Source organism: Rattus norvegicus, chromosome 4 (assembly GCF_021556685.1).
Source record: "Rattus norvegicus strain SHRSP/BbbUtx chromosome 4, alternate assembly SHRSP_T2T, whole genome shotgun sequence".
In the NCBI taxonomy this organism is placed as follows: Eukaryota; Metazoa; Chordata; class Mammalia; order Rodentia; family Muridae; genus Rattus; species Rattus norvegicus.
Window position 1 is genome coordinate 111,794,741 of NC_141537.1, and position 6,142 is coordinate 111,800,882.

At 40.8% G+C, this 6,142-nt stretch overlaps 1 pseudogene; it reads left to right on the top strand.

Annotated features, from left to right (window-relative positions):
- The first annotated feature begins 4,788 nt into the window (after nucleotides 1–4,788).
- Nucleotides 4,789–5,777, top strand: LOC108350868 (glyceraldehyde-3-phosphate dehydrogenase pseudogene; annotated as a pseudogene).
- Nucleotides 5,778–6,142: the final 365 nt, after the last annotated feature.

A 6,142-nucleotide genomic window follows, 5' to 3' on the forward strand; every position in this document is an offset into this window, starting at 1 on the left:
GGCCTGCTCATTTCCTAAATGTTTCCCATTCCTTAGGAGGCATTGCTATAAGAGCCATCCAATTTCATTTGCCCTTTCCTTTCTTTAGACCACAATAATTATGAATGGGCCTGGATAATAGGACCCCACTCCCTTTTCTCTTTGTTCTATTTTCAAGATAACAGTTCTTTCTAAAATCTGTAAACAGCCCTGACATGCAAACAAAGACAGGCTACTTACTTTCCTCTAGAAGTCTAGGTACCCAGCCCCCTCTACCCCTCTACCACTCACCCAATTTCAATGAAAATAAAAAACTGATTAATTTGATGGAAAAGGAATTGCCCTCAAATTACACAGAACTCACGAAATGAGTCTAAAGTCAAATTAGGTGGAATGCTATTGCTGCTGTTTAAATCTGATTTATTTGTACTGCTGGTTAGAGAAACTGTTGATTAGGGCCAGGATCAAGACAGAAATTGTTCAGCAGTTGTTAGAGGAGTCCTACAAAAACCCAAATCGAACCAACCACTACACATATTCAGAGGATCTAGCACAGTCTCATAGGCTCTGTGCTTTCCTCTTTAGTCTCTGTCCACAGGGCTATCCAGCTACTGGTTCCTGGCCAGTGAGAAAATTGGGCATTGATTTCTGCTTGTGTAACAGGCATCAAATTAGACCTATCATTAGTGAGTCACTCCTACAAGTTCTGAGTAACCACTGCCCTTGCACATCCTGCAGACAGGGCAGGTTGTAGGGTGAAGTTTCTGTGGTTGAGTTAGTGTCCCAATCCCACCTGTAGAAGTTTTGTCTGGTTAAGAAGATCCTCCATTATTAGGAGTCCTAACTAAGGTCACCCTCACAGATTCCAGGAAGTTTTCACCACATTAAATTTCTACATCATCCCCCAAATGCCTCCTAAGTCCAGTCATCTCTTCCCATATTCTCTCCCTTAGTTCCTCCCTAGTCCACCTGATCCCTCCTGTTCTCATACCCACCCTCTCCAGGTATACCTGCAAAATCCATTCTATTTCACCTTCCCAGGGAGACCCATTTGTCCCCATGTAGAGCCTTCCTTGTTATTTAACCTCTCTAGGACTGTGGATTCTAGGATGTTTATACTTTATTTAACAATTAATATCCACTTTTAAGTGAGTACATACCACTTTTTTTTTTCTGGGACTGGTTTACCTTACTCAGAATTTTGTTATTCTAATTTTACCTCTTCGTTTACATTTTTATGTCATTCTTTAAACATTTTAGTAATATGACATCATGTAAATATACCACTTTTTTCAGATTTTTACTGAATATTTTATTTACGTACATTTCAAATGTTATCCCCTTTCCCGGTTTCACCTCTGGAAACTCCCTATCTTATCCTCCCTCCTCATGCTTCTATGAGGGTGCTTCCCTACCACCCACCAACTCCTACCTCTCTACCCTGGCACTTCCCTATGCTGGAGCACCGAACCTTCACAGGAACAAGGGCCTCTCCTACCATTGAAGCTCTACAAAGCCACCCTCTGCTACATGTGTGGCTGGAGTCATAGATCTCTCCATGTGTACTCTTTGGTTGGTGGTTTAGTCTCTGGGACCTCCGGGGTGTCTGGTTGGTAGATATTATTGTTCTTCCTATGGGATGCAAACCTGTTAAGCTTCTTCAGTCCTTTTTCTAACTCCTCCATTGGGGACTCTGTGCTCCATCCAATGGTTAGCTGCAAGCATCGGCCTCTGCATTTGTCAGATTCTGGCAGAGCTTCTCGGGACACAGCTATATCAGGTTTCTGTCAGCAAGCACTTTTTAGCATTCACAATGGTGTCTGGGTTTGGTAGTATCTGTATATAGGATGGATTCTCCAGGTTGGGCAGTCTCTCGATGGCTTTTTCTTCAGTCACTGCTCTATACTTTGTCTCTGTATTTCCTCCCTTGATTATTTTGTTCCCCCTTCTAAGAAGGACTGAAGCATTTAGTCTTACTTCTTGAGCTTCATGTAGTCTATGAATTGTATCTTGGGTATTTCGAGCTTTTGGACTAATATCCACTTATCAGTGCATACCATGTGTGTTTTATTGTGAATGGGTTATCTCTCTCAGGATGCAATTTTCCAATCCCACCCATTTTCCTAAGAACTTCATGAAGTCATTGTTTTTAATAGCTGAGTAGTACTTCATTGTGTAAATTTACCACATTTTCTGTATCCATTCCTCTGTTGAAGGTCATCTGGGTATCATATTTTCTTTACCCATTCTTCAGTTCACAGCTATCTAGATTGTTTAATATGAATAAAGAAAAAATTAAAAGAATTGCTCTGTTGTTGAAATCCAACTTCAATCTGTAGTCTAATACAATGAAGGGGGTTCAAATTTCTTCAATATGTAAAGTCTTGTTTTTTGCCCAATTGTGCAGTCAGTTTTGAAGGAAGTTCCATGAGGTATTGAAAAAAACTCTTTGTGATGGATGAAATATTCTGTAAATATCTGTTAGGTTCATTTCATTTATAACATCTGTTAGTTCTAATATGCCTGTGTTTAAGTTTTTGGTCTGGATAACTGTCTGTTGGTGAGAGTTATGTATTAAAATCTCCCACTACTGATGTGTGAGGGTCAGTATGTTATTTAAGTGTTAGTAACATACATACATTTATTTATTTATTTATTTATTTATTTATTTATTTATTTATCTATCTATCTTCACAAACTTGGCTGTTCTAGAATTTCAGACAAAGAGGTTAAGAATTGAAACTTCATCTGGGTGAATTTTTTACTTGATGAGTATGAAATGTTCTTTCCTATCTTCTTTGATTATTTTTGGTTAAAAGTTTATTTTGTTAGATATTAGAATGATGATATCAGCTTGCTTCTTGGGTTCATTTTCTTCCAAAATCCTTTTTCAATCCTTTACTTTGAGATAGTATCTATCTTTGACATTGAGGTGTTCCTTATATGCAGCAGAAGGATGTACCCCTTTTCATGTTCATCATGTTACTCTGTCTTTTTTTTTCAGGGAATCGAGCCCATTGATGTTGAGAGATATCAATGACAAATGGCAGTTACTTTGTTGTTCTTGTTGTTGTTGGTGTATATATGTGTGTTTCTCCAGTCTTCTGGTTTTGCTGATTTTACATTACTTATTTCTTGTGTTTTCATGGGTATAGTTAACCAACTGAGGTTGGAATCGTCCTTCTAATATCTTCTGTAGGTCTGTATGTATAGGTACATATATTTTTTAAATTTGGCTTTAGTATGGAATAGTGAGTTTTCTCCATCTATAGTGGTTAAAATTTTTCTGGATATAGATGTCTGGGCTGATATCTGGGTCTCTTAGAGTCCATAGCACATCTATCCAGGCTCTCCTGGCTTTCAGAGACTACATTAAGAAGTCAGGTATAATTCTTTATTTGTGCTGTATGTTTACTGTTGTGATAGTCATGTGACAAAGTGACTCTCTTTTCTGGTCCAATCTATTTGATGTTCTATAAACTTCTTGTATCTTTATAGGTATCTCCTTCTTTAGGTTAGGAAAATTTTACTTTAGTGTTTTTTTTCAAAAATATATTCTGTGTCACCGAGCTGAGTTTCTTCTTCTTCTATTCCTATTATTCTTTTTTTTTTTGTTCTTTTTTTTTTTTCGGAGCTGGGGACCGAACCCAGGGTCTTGCGCTTCCTAGGCAAGCGCTCTACCACTGAGCTAAATCCCCAACCCTATTCCTATTATTCTTAAGTTTGGTCTTTTCATAGTTCCCCAGATTTTCTGGATGTGTCAGTCAGATTTAGCATTTATCTTCTATTGGATCTTCATTGTCTGAGATTTTCTCTTTCATCTCTAGTATTCTGATGGTGAAGCTTGCCTCAATGGTTCCTCTTTGCTTAGTTAGCCTTTTAATTTCTTGAATTTCCTGAATTACTTCTTTTTTTAATTGCTTTTACTTCCATTTTCAACTCGTGAAAAGTTTTATTTCTTCAATTGTTTGTTTTTTCTTGGCTTTCTTTAAGGGATTTATTGACTACCTTTTTAAGGAGACCACTAGCATCTTCACAAAATTGTTTCTAATGTCTTTCTTTTGGGCTTTAGCTGCAATGGAATAGTCAGGTCTTGCAGTAGTAGTATTGCTGGGTTCTGTTAGTAACATATTATGCTGGATGTTTATTGTGTTCTTCTGCTGATGTCCAGAAACCTGATTTGGAGTTGATTTTACATCTACATGACTGATTTCTGGGTTTGTCTTTGTTGAATCTGTGTTTTATTCCTTGATTTCTATTACTTGTCTGATCTTCTAACCTCTGATTAAATATGTTTTTTTTTATCCTAGTTGAGGGGTGGAGCACTTTGATGAGGAAGAGAATGGAATTGTTGATATTTTCTGGTGGGAGCACACCAAAAGAGAGGGGGTCTGTGTGTGGGCAGTTTATCTGAATTTCTAGAGGAATGCATGGCTTCTCATTTAGCAGGGAATATTGGCTGAGATTTCTTATGATCTTCCTTTTATGAGCAGGAGGCCCAAGAAAGCTGCCCTTGCAGTTTCAAGACACACTTCACAACATTTAACAGCCTAGGATCCACAGGAGTCCAAAGCCTTGGAAGCAGAGTGCCAGTGTCCAGGTGCAGCAGCATGCAGATGCACCAGACACATAGAGTATTTTCCACACTCCTATCTTCCCCAAGTTCAACAGTTTAGATGTTGCCCCCTCAATCTGAAGGAACAGTCTTCTTTTTCAGTCTACAGAGTAAAATGCTAGCCTTGGCTCTCTGCTCCTCCCTGTTCCAGAGACAGCCGCATCTTCTCATGCAGTGCCAGAAAAATAGACAATATGGTGAAGGTTGGTGTGAATGGATTTGGCCATATTGGATGCTTGGTTACCAGGGCTGCATTCCGCTCTACATCTGGCAAAGTGGACACCAACAACCCCTTCATTGACTCAACTACATGGTCTACATGTTCCAGTATGATTCTACCCATAGCAAGTTTAACCACACAGTCCAGCCTGCGAATGGGAAGCTTATCACCAACGGGAAGCGCATCACCATCCTCTAGGAGCGAGATCCTGCTAACATCAAGTGGGGTGCTGAGTATGTCGTGGAGAATACTGGTGTCTTCACCACCATGGAGAAGGCTGGGCCTCACTTGAAGGGTTCGGCCAAAAGGGTCATCATCTCTGCTCCTTCAGCCAATGCCCCCATGTTTTGGATGGGTGTGAACCACGAGAAATATGACAACTCCCTCAAGATTGTCAGCAATGCATCCTGCACCACCAACTGCTAAGCCTCCCTGGCCAAGGTCGTCCATGACAACTTTGACATCGTGGAACGGCTCATGGCCACAGTCCATGCCATCACTGCCACTCAGAAGACTGTGGATTGCCCCTCTGGAAAACTGTGGTGTGATGGCCGTGGGGCAGCCCAGAACATCATCCCTGCATCCACTGGTACTGCCAAGTCTGCGGGCAAGGTCATCCCAGAGCTGAACTGGAAGCTCACTGGCATGGCCTTCCGTGTTCCTACTCCCAGTGTATCCATTGTGGATCTGACATGCCGCCGGGAGAAACCTGCCAACTATGATGACATCAAGAAGGTAGTGAAGCAGGCATCTGAGGGCCCACTGAAGGGCATCCTGGGCTACGCTGAAGATCAGGTTGTCTCTTGCGGCTTCAACAGCAACTCCTACTCTTCTACCTTTGATGCTGGGGTTGGCATTACTATCAATGAAAACTTTGTAAAGCTCATTTCCTGGTATGGCAATGAATAAGGCTACAGCCACAGGGTGGTGGACCTCATGGCCTACATGGCCTCCAAGGAGTAGTAACCCTGGACCACCCATCCCAGCCCAGCAAGGATACTGAGAGCAAGAGAGAGGCCCTCAGTTGCTGAGGAGTCCCCATCCCAACTTAGCACCCAACACTGAGAATCTCCTTCACAATTCCATCACAGACCCCCATAATAGCAGGAGGACCCTAGGGAGCCCTCCCTTCTCTCTTGAATATCATTAATAAAGTTCGCTGCACTCAAAAAAATGCTAGTCTGTTTTAAAACGACTCTTATACACACCCAGAAATATTGTTTTTCCAGGCACTGAGGCATTTTTTACCTTTCTTTAAATTCATGCATAAAATTAAGCATGACAGTATTTCAAGTACTTGAAGACAAGCTGGAATCGATTAGCTAGAA